At 41.3% G+C, this 16,774-nt stretch overlaps 1 protein-coding gene across 1 annotated transcript in view; it reads left to right on the top strand.

Moving 5' to 3' along the window:
• Window positions 1-16,774, top strand: part of caska (calcium/calmodulin-dependent serine protein kinase a) — a 165,143-nt gene that overhangs the window by 1,833 nt on the left and 146,536 nt on the right. The window lies entirely within an intron of this gene.

The raw sequence follows: 16,774 nt of genomic DNA, 5'->3' as shown, positions 1-16,774 counted from the left end.
CATGAGGAGAGACAGCGGCCCTTTTATCAGCCGACCTGCTGTTCTCCGTGTGGAGGGCTGCTGCAGCCACAGCTTCTTTTTAAGTCTCCACTGAAGCACCAATTGCGGCTTGTCATCCTGAAAGAGACGGGCTTGACCGGAGGAAAACCCAACCAGATGACGACACCGCAGTCAGCAAAGGCATGACTTTTAAAAAGCCTGACACCCTGGATGCTCGTGTGTGTGTGTGTGTGTTTCCGGCAGGGTTAGACCCACATACAATTCAGAATAGCCTAAAAATAGGCTATTCTGAATTGTGCTCAGATAACACTGTGTGTGTCCCAGATCGTGTGCTTTGTTAGGTTTAGGGATGGTCTGGAAAACGTGCATTGTTTGAAGAAAATTTTGTACCACGCTTGTATTTCATTTTATTTTTTTTCTTAAGCATGCTGACCTCGGACAAAAGCCTGTCACCCACGCGTGCGTGAGTGCATTGTGTGTACATCTGTCTTGTTGCTGTCACATTGATCCCGCCTTCTGTGCTACTGCATTCTGAGGCATAAAAACAAAAGGATGGGGCAAAGGAGGGAGTAAATAGAGTTGTTTGGGGCTGGAAGACGAGAAGGAGCAGAGGAAATTTGGGTTGGAAGATGAGAAAAGAGAGGCTGCGTTGGAGATGGGATGAGCGAGGGAGCAGGCGAGGGCAGGGGCACAGTAGACGGAGGCAGTCCATTAGTTTGAGTCACACATTAAGAGACATCCTGTGCCTTCGGGCCGTGCTCTTTCCGAGTTCATCCTTGGAAGAAGTTGTCCGTGTGTGCCTGTGTTTCTCATGGCAGGGGGCATAACACAGCAGTGTGCATAAAACAATGGACTCCAAAGAAGAGGCTATTTACCATTGTTTTGTTTTTTTAAATCCTTGCAGCTCTAAACTGTACTGCAGTTAATGCTTGATGACAACAGAAACATGCTAATTTCAATGCATCCAGCCTATGATGTCATGCTGTAGCTGCACGGTGTGGTCTGCGCTGTATTAACAGCACCGATGCCACAGTCACAGGCCATTGAGAGTTTATGCAGCGAACCATAGGGTGTGTGTGCTCTGACATCTCCTCTGTTAATGAAGCCCGAAACAGGAGCTAATATTACCCAGCTGAATTGATCAATGGGCTTCCTGTCCTGAATATTTGGCCTTGCTGTGGATTCAACAGTGGATATTGTTCTAGAACATACATCACCGTGGAGCCGATCCGCTCCACTGTGAATAAAACAAATTACCCTCCATTTGCATACCTCGGGGGTGCTGTACAAAGCCTGAATGTCATTATAACTCTCAGCCCAAGGAGGTGTGTGTTAAAGTTTGTGTGTGTTTGGTGCCTGTTGTCAATTCTTGCAGTCGTGTGGTCTTATGTGTCCTTTTTTTAAAAAGAGGTGACAGGGAGTTTTAGCCCTAAGGCCTGGCTCCATCTCCTGTGCATGTGTGCCATTCGCCTCATGGAGTGAAGTGCCACTGCTCTGTAACCCACAGGGAATGAAATACCTGCTAGTTCACTGTTTTACTGAAGACCTTTTCTGCTTCATGTGGAAGGAATTATGGTAATAACAAGGAGGTCTGGTAAGTCTCCCTTGTCCTTGCACTTTCCTCCAACTAACCAGATTACTTAATTACATATTTTAGAGGCTGTGTTTTGTGGATTTTTTCCCCCCACATTACCCGTGTTAATTAAGCATGTGCAATGCTGACCTAGATCAGGACAGACCCATTCCCTACAGGAGTTGAGTTGTTCGCGGCCTTGTGGTTGGTTTTATTAAGTGGTTACAATTGTGGCTAGCTTCTGCTAGCTAATGTTGAGAATGACCGGTGGGCAGTATTAGTGTGGATCAATGAATTGGCCAGAAGGGTATGACAAAGAAACAAACACAGTCATGGCACTGCAAGGCCCATGGGCTATGAGTCAGTAGGTCAAACGCTGCTTTGTTTACATTGTCAGAAAAATTGCATTTCAAAAGGCATCCTTCTAATAATGGGAATTAATGGCACTTGGGTTCACAGTTCAAAGATTATTCCCCCAAAGTTAAAAAAAAAAAAAAAAAAAAAAAAAAAAAAAAAAAAAATTGCTTGTATTACTGTTGACATGCTTCCCAACACAACAGCTATTCTTTAGCACCTTTTCCATAAATCCATTTTAATTGGGAGACAACAAAAGGTAGAGAATAACATCAAATTACCAAAAAAGGTCATTTTGACAATTTTATAATGTGTCAACAGTAATGGTTGTGAATGAATTGGGACCATGGCCTTGTGGGAATACATTCATAGTGTTGTCTCCAGGGCCTATGCCTGCTGCACTGTTTGTGTGTATATGCAGGCAGCTTGTATTATGTGATCTTTGCCTCTCTGTCGGGTTTTGGAGGGAAATATCTGCTGAAAGGCTGGTTCCCGCATGCACAATTAAACATAGATGATTTAACAGAGATCTTGCTCTGAACCACTAAAACATTTATCTGTCTTCATCAAGCTGGGGAAAACACCCTTAGCAGATCCTAGCAGCTCTACATGTGCAGCCCTATGTAAATAAAACTACATTTGCTATCTTGTTGAAACCACCCTCACAAGAACAAGGTTTCTTGATGTCACACAATGGCTGCCTCCTGGAGAATGCCTAGTTTGTGGTCACAGGTATGGCTTTCACACTGAGATGTAGAATTTCTTCGAGTGGTATTCCTCTGTTTGAGAGTAGGGCTGCCACGATTAGTCGACTAGTCACGATTACGTCGACTATCAAAATCGTCGATGACTAATTTAATAGTCGACGCGTCGTTTGAAGCTTTGTAAGATCCCAAAAGACGCAGGAATAAGTAGTAGGATTTAAGAGTGTAATAACGGACTGAAACAGAAGATGGCAGCACTGCATGTACAAGGATGCCAGCTGCCGTTAAACCCCGAAGAAGAAGAAGCTGTGTCCCAGAATTCATAGCGCAGCCCAGCTCAGTTTCCAACAATGGCGGCAGCTAGTTAGTTTTAACTTTACTCTTATTATTCTTTCTGGGTCACAAAATAAACGTTTAACATATTTTCAGGCGAGAATGTAGCTGTGTAAACCTCAAATATCTGCTCAGTTTATCAGGACACCACATATTTTAAAAAGCGCTCTGACGTTTTCAGAGACGTCTGTTACCCACTAGCTCGATAGCGAGCCGGGGGCTAGGCTCACTAGAGCCGTGAGAACACCGGACTCCTGGCAAATCGTTTTCAAACCCACCGCTGTCTTTCGCTACTCAGGTTAAACATGATATATAAGTCACTTAGATAACTTAACAATGTTATTGTTTGGCTTTTTTTTTAGTATTTTATTTGTTCCTGAGTAAATCTGTTTGGCTGAGATTAAAGTTATAGTTTTTACACAGCTAAATTTCATTTCATTTATTTATTCATTTTCAGGCACAACAAATACCTATATTGAACATAAAATACACAAAACAAAAAACAAAACTTGCCTGAAAAAGGAGTGGGACGAAGAAAACTTATTAAATCCCACCCCTATACTCACTCATCAACAAAAAAAAACAATAAACTTCCCGCAGCTACGCCCATCATTGCATACAGACCCATCAACAGCCCCGGGCAGATACAAGCATCTAAGCGGCAGCTCGCAACCAACAATTAGAGCCTTCATAACTGAATACAGAATATATGAATTATAAATTGCATTACCACAGGTAACAGGCAGTAATAACTACAAGTAACAGACACACATACATATACATACATATATATCTACACACACAAGTACATATATGTACATACATACGCACACTTTATTTTTTATTTTTTATTTTGGAATCCATACCAGCAATGGTAAGAGGACAGACATTACAGAGCACACTAAAACCCATCATTGAGTATACTGTGACCAGACCAACTGTTTGTAGAGAAATTTAAATCTATGAATATTTTTGCATTGTTTCAATTGTAAACTCAGACTGTTCCAGATTTTCACACCACATACAGACACACAAAAGCCTTTACGGGTTGTTCGAGTTCTGGGTAATTTGAATTCTCCAAAGCCTCTCACATTATAAACCTTTTCTCGAATTTCAAATCTAGTTTGTAAATTTGCCGGTAAAAGTTTAGTAAAAGCTTTATACAAAATTATGGATGTATTGTAATTAACCAGATCCTGGAATTTAAGTAACTTTGCCTGAAGAAAGAATTTGTGAGTATGATCTAGATAACCAGCCTTGTGAATAATACGCAGTGCTCGTTTCTGTACTGTGACTAATGGATTAGTTGTATTTTTATATGTATTTCCCCACACTTCCACACAATATGTAAGATATGGAAGAACCAGGGTACAGTACAGAGTACGAAGTGCATCTTTATCAAGGAATTGTTTCACTTTGTTCAAAACTGCGAGGCTTCTGGAAATTTTGGTTTTTATGTGTCTGACGTGGGGTTTCCTTGAAATTTTGTTATCAATTATAAATAAACATCAAGCAGACAGCTGATTATCAGAAGTGTGAGATGCTCCAGAATTTACTCCGGTGTCCTGTTATATTTTAGATAGCAAGGAGTTTATTAAACTTCACCGAAACAATCTGCAAATTTCATTAAAATTTAATAAACTATCATCTTGTCTTTATTTTTAGTTAGCACAGACCTTAAACACTTAAAGCTGTAAGCTAATGATAGTTATATTAGACCAGATGCTGCTGGTGCAATAAGCTGTACGTTTTACGTCCAATGGATGATGATCTGATTAGTCGACTAATCGCAAAAATAATCGGTGACTAGTCGACTATCCAAATAATCGTTTGTGGCAGCCCTATTTGAGAGTAAAGGAAACACTGATGGGGGGTGAACAACATTTGATGAATATTTGAAATGCCCTCAGCCTAATGACCTGAATCTTAAGACACCAAGTACCACCAATAGCTGCCCACTTTAAAGTGGATTGGATAGATTCTTATCTGTTGCCCCACTCTGAAAAGATAAATGGATCTTGCATATTTCAGTGTTGCATTCCAGGCTTGTGTTTCTAAAAAATAAATAAATAAAAATGCTTTTTTAGGGTAGACACAACCTATTCTCTACTAAACACTCAGTCTGACAGGCATGGATGGAGTCACAGGTTCATTTTAGGTTAAATACAGATGTTTTTTCACATCACTGGGGTGTCATGTATGCATAGCAGTACTTTAGTGCAGCATAAATGAAGCTGTTTTCTAGGGACCTCTTTGTACTTCTTGTTTCCAGATGTTTGCATAGTGGGAAGGGAAAAAACGTGCCACCTGACCTTTTTACTAATAGAGCAATCAGTCATGTTCTTGAGATGACACGAAAGAGAGGCCTGTTTTTATGTGGTCACTTTCACTGTTGTCAGATTGCAGGAGTATTTCACTTTCCTTAGCAGTTGCTTTTAGGACTAAAACATTCATACAGGCTCATCCTCCTGCCGTGCCTTGAAATTTGGATTGAAGATCTCAAATGTTTCTATAACTCTTGGCTCCTGGCTCGCTTTACAAGTGACATGGTAGCATGTTCTGCCTGGAAATGGTCTAAAATGGGAATTTAAACTTGCTGTCAACAGTTATTTAATTTGCTTGGCTTCAAAACATTGGATAATTTCCTTAGTAGAAAGACGTGTGTTTATCATCACAGACACTGGTATTCAAGAAGGAGGATGATCATTTTCAGTGCAGTAAGTGCCTAGATTTTGCACACATTACTAAGGTAAACTCCTTTTCTTGGTTTCCATATTTCCTAGTTTGTGTCTTTTCTTCATTCTGGAAGGATCAGCTGTCTTAGGGTGTATCACTATAACCCCAATACCAAAAAACCTGGGACATTGTGCGTTCTGTTTTTAATTTACATTTTTCAAAATGTAATATAGAAAACATCAAATGTTTGAACTGATAAAAATGTACAATTTGAAATTGATGGCAGCAACATGTCTCAAAGTTGTGAACAGTTTTACACTTTGCCTCGGTTCTAGTCTTTTGTTACTCCTGTCCCAACTTTTGAGATGTTGCTGTCATCAGATTCAAAGCAAACTAATATTTATCATGTAATAGTAAATATTGGATTTGTTGTTTTCTGTGTTCTATTGTGAATAACATAAGGGTTTTGAGATTTGCAGTTCTGTTTTTATTTACATTTTAAACACTGTCCATTTATTGGACTTGGGGTTGTATATTCATAGGCTGTGTTCACACTCGTAAAAGAACGCGTTGAAGAGCCTGTTTAAGTGCCAAAACATGCTGGTTTGAAAGAAGTATAGTCGGAGCCACCAAGTCAATAACCATTCACATAACAGACACTTTTACCTCCCGTGGGGAAAAATGAACTGTTCTTACTGCAGTCAGCCAGCTTTTTCTCACAAAGAAGAAGTAGACCTTAATCTACCAGCCTCCAGTGATATAAAAATAATTTTACCTGGCAGAACACAGAAGTTGTTCATTTGCTGGTGCCTTGATTGGACAGTTATTTTGTGGTATTTTATAATGGGTGATTTTTGACCCCAAACGAATGCAATAAAATCTAAAAGTCCCACAAAGCAAACAAGCAACCCCCATTTTCTGATGGGTGAAAATGTCAACTTTTGGTTGTAGTCTGATGCTGAAAACAGCAATTTTTTAACATGCTTCCAGAAGCCAATAAACTGTCAAGTTAGAGCTCTTATTCATTGATGGGCAACGTTATCTCTCTCGCAAAAGAACTTTGAAAACAAGTTTGAGGCACAGAGGTACTTGCATAAACCTTTACTAAGAAAAGATGCACGTATCAGTATAAATGATATAATCCAATTCTGTATCCTATTTGAAAATAATGATACAATTTAAAGCATTGAGCAGTATTGGCCTAGAACTCCGTAGGAAATTGCTGGTAGCAAATTGTTTGACTTTTGGAGTGATGAGGATTGTTTTTACATATTGTGAAAGGGTTTAATTTTCTTGGTAAGCATGCCGACCTAATCAGCTCCAGTCTGGTAGGAGTATCCACAGAAAATCAAACAGTTAAGTCACAATTAAAGACAGTGTAGAAAACACTGGTCACTGTTTTTTAGCTTGATGGGACGCCTGTACCTCACAGACATATTGCACAGAAAATAGTTGCATTGAATAGAATAGCTTTTTATTTATTTTGCCACTTTGCAAAAAATTAATTTGTAAAGTGCACGGCAATTTCTGTTAGATGTTTAGACTCTTACGTCAGGAAAACCGTTTTAGCATCAGCACCATAATATTCCATGCTCTCTCTCTGGACATGGGCATAAACCTCATGACCAGATTTGAAGAATTCACAAATAATAATAATGATCTGACTTTCAATGAATATTTAACAGTAAATTAAAAAAAAAAAACCCTGCTATACTAGCAGGAAGTTGTTGTAAAGCGATTTATGTTTAGTTGAGAGAGGGCCCTCAGTGTTCAACCAGCTGTCTTGTCCCTCATACCTGCCCTGAGTCCCAGATGAAGGGCACTGAAGCATGGCAGGCAGTGCACACAGTCACATAAGACGTACCCACCAGTTAACATGTGCACTGTTTTGTATGTGTGAGCACATGTGCCTCCAAGTCAGGAGTTTGCGGTCACAGCAGGTTTCTGTTGGCTAACAAGGCTAAAGTGGCTTCATTAATGCATTATTAATGCAATATCATTCAGCTGACCCGCATGTCCAAATACCCTCCCACAGAGCTTTCATGTGTGTATAATTAGGTTTAACAGCAGGTTATAACACACAAAGGTTCATTTACAGAGGTGATGACATTCTTTGGAGTTACCAAAAGCTGCTGATGCAGTAAGTGATATTTCAGAGCTTTACCTTCACATCCTTTCTTTTGTTTCGGGTTTATTTTCACTGCCCTCGTGTCAGTGTTGGGACCTCCTCAGTCTAAACCAGTTTCCATACCGTATGCCAAAGCACACACTGTCACCCGAGTTACAGCTGAGCCTGAAGGAAAATAAAACACCCACCTTGTAACACACAGGGAAAAGGCATTTCTGCTGTTTTTGTAGGAGTAGCAGAAAACGGTGTTCATTCTTTGAACCAGCACAGACTATCAGAAGCCACTGGCTCAAAAATGTGTTTACTGGTTTCTTGCAGCAGCCAAATGAGAGCTGTGCCTAAATCAGAAAAACTGCTGGGCTTAATGTCTGACATGTGCTCTCAGTGACAGTTGGTCCTGTTTGTTCAGTGGAGGAGGAAGGAGGAAAAAAAATGTAGGAAGAGAGAGGTTAGACTTACACACTCGAAGCGGGAACCCTCCTGTGCTAAAGATGGTTTGCAGATGTTGAGAGACTTTGCAGTGATTTCATCTGTGTTCACTTTCATCTCTTTCATATATGACACAAAAACACAAAATCTACCTGTTGCATAATTCAGGCTAAGATGTAGTGTCTTGCCACACAAAGAAAAATTGCACAAGCTGAGGACAGTTACAGAGGTCACAAATAACAGGTCTGCATTATGTGTTTACTTTCTGGGAGACATAACAAGAATCACAAGAACCTGGAATGTGTGCTGTGTCTGTGATATAATGAGAGCTGAGAGGTAGAGCTGTGCTGGTCACGATGTAAAGCTGTGCTGCTGCTGTGTTTAAGTACCTCATAGTGTCTTAGCATGCATATTAAAGGAGCTCAGAGTCATGTGATGTGCTCAAATATCGTGGTTCTGGTTAGGATTATAGCAAAACTAACCAAACTATTTTTGTCAAGGTTCAAGCATTAGGGGGATTACTTAAGGGGACAGTGTAGGGTGGTGGTGGGGGAGGGGGGGGCTGCTTGGGAGAGATGATTGTGCAAAGGCTTTGGATTGTATTGGAGAGAATAGTAGATGCTAACATTTCCTGTGGAACTGAAGTGTATTTGTGGCAGGGGCTTCTTGTGCAAAGGCATATTGATGCTTTATTAAATAAATTCATGAACGATATGTGTACATCATGACAATAACAGAGTAATAATCAGCAACTCCCTCTCCACTCAGTTCATTATTCTGTTGATGGATTCCAACACTGTCGTCTCATATTGTGAGAAGGACTGCAGACCTTGTGTTGCTCTGTAGCCTCAGTAAGCCAGTCCGTGCTCACTGCAGATTCTGCTTGGAGTGGTCTGTTTATTTCACAGTGGACTTGTAGAGAAGAACAAAACCTACACTCTATCTGCAGTCCACAGTTGGAGAGCTTTGTCCAAACATGGCTCAAAAGACTCTAGAGAGTAGCTGACATCAATGACCACTCAAAATAACATTGTAGATGAGCTAAATAAAACTTTGACAGTATTGCTGATAGATTAAAAAGTAAGATTTTTGTTTAAACCTCTTTATTTGTATCATCCACTAATATACTTCCAACTGTTTTATCAGCATTAAACAAAAATACAGACATGCTGAAAGACTAAGAAGGCTGCGGACATTTGGCCCTTTAGCACACATACTGTAATTTTACACTCTGTGTGATATCAGAATTTAACACCATCTTTAGATAAGTGGTCGTATGAATTTGCACTGAAAAAGAACTGGACCTAGGGTGGATCCCCGAGGCTTGCCAGGCTCAGTTGCAGCAAACTGCTGAAAACTTTGTCAAGTGCACAGCAATTTCTGTTAGATGGATAGAAGTCAAACTGTTTCCTGCCTTAAGGCTTTCTCTTCTTAGTGGCAGGCCCGTGGTTGATGGAGATGGACATGAAAGCCTGCTGATATACTGCTGTTATACATGAGGTTTCCCCCCCTGCTGTATTAAGCTAATGCTCTATAAGTGTTTCTATAGAGCTACATGACTAGAAACAAGAATTACTCATTAACTTTACGGTTAAATATCAGCCCACTTTGCTCCTTATGTGCTTTCTGTCTCTCAGATCCTTCTGTTCTTCACACTGTCTCTCTGATGGCTGTGTGCAAAATGCAGGTTTATTTAATTAACCTCTATTTAGCGAGGCAGGTCTATTAAGAAGAAATTTATACTTTCAAGTCAGGTGGAGGTGGAAAACATTTGCATTTCTCTTCTTCAGTGAGCTGGTGCTGTGTTGATTCATTTAAATGTACTGTGTGTCTCAACACTTAACAGGATAGAAGTGGTGATTCATGTATCTGTCGTAAAGTGAAACAGAAAAAGCTGTTGCTAAATGGCTGAATTGTAAACAAAGAATTACAGGGCTGCACCTTAGTGTAGGAATGACCTTTGGCAACTGATAATTCATTCTTTGTTGGATCACTGTTGATCAAACAAACTCAGATCCACCTTTTATATGTGTTTGAGTTTCATTTAAGATGAATGTCCCAGGCGAGCATATATTGACATAAATTCAGTATTTTGACAAGGGTTGAGACAAAGTTTATCATTTAAATATGTTTTCTTAATAAGCAGGAGAGTGGCCATGAATTTCTTTTTAAATCATTTGAATAGTCAATGTTTTAAAAAAACAACAACAAACAAACAAAAAAAAAAACTGGGAGAGTTTTTACCTTCACAGGTGGGATGTAACACTTCCACCAGAAGGTGGTGATTAGTGTACCTACAAAGCCCCAATCAACAATAAGAAAAGAAAGTGAATTTGCTCTCACTACCAGGCCTCGGGAAAACTCACGTACGCACAGGAAAAACATGGAAGACCAAATACTGCTGCAAAAGTTTAGAAATTCATTCAGAAAATTACTCAACGTTCAAAGCACCTGGTAAAGCTAGCTCATTGCAGGTCTGCCACTATTATGTGTAGTCAGATCCTGGAGTCTGTTAGTCTGACACTTAATTCTTTACAAACCTATAAAGACTTCTAGGCTCTAACAAGTTACTACTACATTAAAACTGTTAATTGGACAAACACACACAGAGCTACCTTGCTTTGCTGCCCTGGGGGATGAGTATGAATTTGTGTCTAAGATCTACATAGCCGTTAGTTAAAACATTAGCATTTACCATTCAGATCAACCGATTTTCACTTCATATTTGATTTTGTGATGGGCCTTGTCACATGAAGCTGGTTGTGTTTACTTTAGTGCATCCAGTTGTTCCAGCATCTGGCTTAAATGCCAATTTAATTTGTTTACACTGTAGCCGATTCATACCTGACTACACACGCGCGCGCGCGCACACACACACACACACACACACACACACACGTCTGTATAGCTACAAGCTGTGTTTGTGTTGTATGTGCGGCATGTTCACATGCCTGTGCTCTGTGGCTGCATGTGCAGTCTGATACGTTCTGATGGTGGCCCCAGTGTAAATGAGAATAGATGAGCTCCATTTATTTCATTCAATTAGTCTGTGTTGTTTCTGTGTTTAACATGCTTTTGTCTGAATGGTAATAACGGGCACCTGAGAGAGGAAGTGCTTGTGTGGTTGGAAGAATGAGAAACCCTGATCACACTCTTGCCACCCTGCCACCCAAACAATGGTGGATATTGATTAGATGAACATTGAAGATGAAAGTTGACTTGAAATGCACAGACAAAAAGGAGGCAGGATACTTTGCCAGAACTGCTTGTCAGACGGTACCTTTAAAACCACCCTGCTCTCACATATATTTCCATATCAGATCGGAGGAGAATTGGGGGTCTATTCAACCACACATCCACGCCGGCCTCATATTGTGTTAACCAGATATGAAGAGTAGACTGCTTAAAACCAAAGAACATAAATATTCAAGAACTCCTGCTCTTTGGACTTTTGTTCTATTTCTACTTCATAGAGGAAGTTTATAATGGCTGGGTTCTGTTTAACCACATCCCCAAAACGTGCATTTTATAGGGTAAATTGTTTTCTTCTACAAAATGTCATTATGTTTTTAACAGAAAGGGTCAATACACTTGATAGTATCAAGGATGTTATGGATGTATGGATGAATGTCATTCTGCATTAGGGATGTGTTACTTTGATTTCACATATTAAAACAAATACAACTTTTTATAAATACATAAGTTTCTGTTTTGATTTCTCTGTTCTTCTAATGGTTGTTTTATTTATCATTTGACAAAAGGTGCCATCAAAGAAACTATGTATAAATCTATAATGATTACCTCCTCGCCATGCTGTTGAGTACGGCTTTCGTGAATCACCTTGAATTCCAATACTTGGAAGCGCCTTTTATATATGCACGTTCATAAACACTAATTTTCCCACTGGACATCACCCTGTACCCGTTGACCTGTTGTAGCCCATGGCTGTGGTGTAGTTTAAATTTAAGTTTAAATATTTATAATGGTGGAAGATGAGATGCAGTTTATGGTACACGTGGTTGTCAGGCACAGGTAATGAATATTACATCTTTAGATTTCAGCGTGTGTCTGTTTTATTCAGCTGGCTGTATATTGGGAAGATGTTTAGCAGTCAGCCGCTGAATGTGGCTGCACCCACAGAAATCGGAAGAAAATGAAAAGAAACAAGATGGATGAGAAAGAGATGAAGGTAAAGTGATAATGTGGAGGTTAGGAGGCTTTTAATATTTGGAGGAGCAGCAATGTGGAGGGTCTTAACGGGCTGCAGCCACATTTAGCATGGGGTGTTATGGCTGTGTTGACATATTGTCTGACAGATGGGTGACACATGCTCAGTGTCCCAGCCCCATTGTAACTACAAGGGGGACTTGGTATCAGAGGCACAGAGCAAGACTTGCTGAAGGGAGCCTGGTGGAAAACCACATTGTCTTACTTCAAGCTGCCACAATCTCACAGTACAGTGCACAATTAGCACCTTAGTTACCCCTTTATCTGGCTTCCTGTTCAGTGTCTCTGCTCTCAGGTAAAATGCCACTTCAAAATCAGTAAATCCTCAAAAGCCAACAAGTGTGCACTGGCAGCATGTTTCCTGTTTTCTGTCTTTGTGCTTTATACGTAAAAATCGCTGAACCACAAAATAATACTACTCTGGAAGAGTCCAAACTCTGGTGTCATATTTGCATCAGTCTCGCCTGTCTCCTTTCAAGATGGTCAGCCTCGAGTTTGAGTAGTAGGTGGCATGATTCGGCTGTCCCACTCAGGATGATAAATGGATTATCAGGAAGCTCTATTCTCTTCCTACCTAAAAGCCACGTGATGTGTACTGAACCACACGTACACCAGCACTCCACGCACCGTGGGCTCTCTGACTCTTTTGTGTCACTCCCACTGCTGCCCTTGTGTGGTGTCTCAGCTCTTATTTGTTCCCTTTTTCTCTGTCTGTCAGTAGCTTAAATGGAGCTGTCATTACTCATCCCTTCCATACAAGTGCTCATATAACTCCTTGGAAAGGTGGAAAAGAACGGCACCACTGTCATTTTTTTTGGCCTTCTCTGCCCTACCATCTGGAGCATGATGGGTATGCCCTGTGAGCGGGTGCGGTGAGGAAATATGCTCCAAAATATCTCTCATCTAAATCTGTCAGCTAAAGGCGCACATGCACAGCAGCATGAATGTGACAAACACTCAGTGACCGTGTTCACCTTCTCCAGGACTAGTGTGCTCTTCATTGTGAGGAGCCTGTAGTGTTAAATCACTGCTTATTTGTTTATTTTGTCCATCCATTATGGATGCGTTTGTGCTTCGTGGATGCATGCGATCGTGGCTAATGAGTTGGCAGTTCGTCTTGTAATCGGTAGGTTGCCGGTTCGAGCCCCGGCTTGGACAGTCTCGGTCATTGTGTGCTTGGGTAAGACACTTCACCCGTTGCCTACTGGTGGTGGTCAGAGGGCCCGGTGGCGCCAGTGTCTGGCAGCCTCTCCTCTGTCAGTGCACCCCAGGGTCGCTGTGGCTACAATGTAGCTTGCCATCACCAGAGTGTGAATGGGTGGATGACTGGATGTGTGGTGGGGTCCTCGCTTTGGGGTCCTCAGGGACTAGTAAAGCTATACAAATACAGTCCATTTACCATTACAGAGGAAATGGACTGCTAGAGATTCTCATTCACACACATTCTCAAATATTTGCCCTCTCTTCCGGCCTCTGACTATACCTCCTAGTTGTTTGCTGCTGGGGCTGGTTGAGCGGGAGTGATGAGAAACTCAGTTGAGATCAGGTGAACTCTGGAAGAATGAGTCATTGATGGGAGGAGGAGTGGGGAGGAGGATGCCTGCGTGAGGCATGATTACACCAGCTTGTTCTCTGGTCGAGGACAGCAGTGTTGCAGCTGCCTTTAAATCACCTGCTGAGATGAGAGAGGGAGTGTTAGCTAGTGTTATCATCATGGATTTTAAGGAATACTGCCATTATAACTATAAGATTAAGATTATGAAACAATACAGTTGCTATAATATAAATCTAATCAGTGGTGTAAAGTTTAATTGGGCCATACCTCGGCACCATGGGACAGGGTGAGCATGCAAACGCTGCTCAGCCAGAGTTCAAACCAAGAAACTTCTTGCTCTAATACTTCTTTCTAGTCCACAGAGTTCGTGTGAAGGATGCATATGCATGTTTTTTTTTGTTTTGTTCCCCCCCCCCCATTTATTTAACGGGTTACACTGAAGTAGTGGGTAGTAATTGAAAGGCAGGAGGGTGCAACCGGAAAGCTGAAGCCCCTTTTCCATTAGTACCTACTCGGATCAACTCGTCTTGGTTTGCCAAGGTTTTCAGAGTTTTCCATTAGGTCATAGTGCCTTGTACCAGATACAGTCTTAGTACCTGCTTGCCCGGGGTTCCGAGCAATCTGAGTAGGTACTCATATGTGACAGCATCAGACTGCATGCCACCGATTGGCTGGTCAGTAGCATCACTCAGTAAGTCATGAGAACGTCTCATTTATGAATTAGGAATTTTTTTTTTTTAATTACGCCTTTTTTTTTTTTTAAACCCGGCAACGTGGGAACTGGCTAAAAAAACCCCCAATGCTGTATTCCCTGAGTCTGACAAAAAGCCACAGACCGAGCAGCTGGAGCAATCATGCTTCGACGTCCACCTTTTCTGTAGTGTTCGTGTCGCATATTAATTACATCATGGGATGTTCGGACGTGTTCCTATGATGACAACCATGGACGTCAGGTTGTACCGGAGGAAAACCATTCGATCTATGTCGTGGCGAGGCGATCCGAGTAGGTTATAATGGAAAAGGGGCTTTAATGACCAAATCCACCTATTTCTATTTGTGTTTATGGGCCCCAAACCTTCTTAAAAGGAAGCTTTTTTTTTTTTTTTTTTTTTCAAACATAAGGACATCAGTCCATAAAAAAATATGCCATGTTTAAACAGACAGAAGCTTCTTCATTCACACCTCTGGCAGAGCAGTTCATCTGCCAATAAGGTAGTTGGTAGGTCAATCCCTGGCTGCTCCAGCCAAAGTGTCCTTGGGCAAGATACTGAACCCTGAGTTGCTCCTGATGCGTTCATCAGTGTGAATGTGTGGAGCACATAGAAAGAAGTGCTTGTATGAATGTAAATGGTCTGATTCTTATATAGCGCTTTTTTTACTCTCCCAGAGCACTCAAAGCGTTCTATACAACATGCCACATTCACCCAATCACACCCATTTACACAAGCACTTTCTTCTAAGCTAAGCTTCAGTGCTTCCTACCTAACATTCATACTCTGATGCATGCATCGAAGAGCAACTTGGGGTTAGTATCTTGCCCAAGGATACTTGGCATGCAGACTAGTGCTCGAGTAGAGTAGAACAGTGCTATATAACAACCAGGCCATCTACCATTTACCACATACAGCTGTCCAGCACTGGATTAAGGGAGTTTGTGTCCAATTGTGTGTCACATCCACATTAGCTGCCAGCTGTGCAGATGTGAGAAGGGACCCAAGATTTCGACCCCCTTCAGTGCTTCTTTCTTCCTCGACAACAACAGTTTTAGCAAACTTTAATGTGAACAGCTGAACACTACAGTACAAAAAACTTCCAGGAAACAGCAGGCCAAGCTAAGCACTAATACTGGCTCTTGCTGTGCTTAGTGCAACTTTACAGAGGGAACTGACTGCTGTGTTTTAGTCAAAACAAGAAACAAAAACCACAAAAAGCTGAAATGCTGCTGTTGAATGAAGTCTTCAGATCCATTTCCCAGCTCCAACGTGTTCTCAGTTTTGCATCTCTGGTCTGAAACTACCCATAGAAAAACTGAGCCTGCAATTCAGAAATTGTTTTATTTTCCTTCCACCAAGTGGATGCAGCTGGAACTGCTATTTATAGACAATGTGCAATGAATGACTGCACACATGTGGTAGGCTGCTTCATTTTGTTGCCTCTTCCCAACATGTGCAACAACAGAAAAAGTGATGGGTTTAGCTATACTGGGAGAGTGCCTGCTCATAGACTGTGTAACCCAGGAGCTAACATTTCCAGATGTTCCCTGCAGACGTCACATGCAGGCAGTTGGAGAATTACTGTGATGAAGGGGAGGACAGAGCTAAGGATACACTCAGCTTTCTGAGAACCGCTCATCTAAGCATGAGTGAGTGACTGAAGTGATTTGTCATGGGAAATGGCAGAAAAAACTAAAATGCAAATATCTCCAGCTGTCTTTGTGAGAAGCAGTTTAAGATTTGGACCATTAAATTATGGAACTATATAAAAGTTCGTGCTCACACTGGTGCTGCCAATATATAATCTGGTATTACCTGTGTTGGTAAGCTAATATTAACTACTTGCAAATTTAAATTAGCCACAATGGGCACTGCTCCCCCCCATGGGGGGGGGGCCCCATGGATTTCCTGAAAAGCTCTGAACTCACCTCTGCCAAAGCATCTGACCAAGCGGTGCTCCTGGCTTGTTGTGCGAGTGTGTTCCTGGCACATGCTCAGCTGGTGTCAGGTAAACATACTGAGGACTGGCATTTGAACTGAGAGGAGCACATGCTGTTTAAACACTTTGCTTCTTCACAAGCC

Source organism: Diplotaxodon limnothrissa, linkage group LG16 (genome assembly GCF_057381915.1).
Source record: "Diplotaxodon limnothrissa isolate DT_005_m linkage group LG16, D_limnothrissa_male_GT1.1, whole genome shotgun sequence".
NCBI lineage: Eukaryota > Metazoa > Chordata > Actinopteri > Cichliformes > Cichlidae > Diplotaxodon > Diplotaxodon limnothrissa.
Note: the sequence above shows the minus strand (reverse complement) of the source record. Positions and strands in the feature narration are given on the sequence as shown.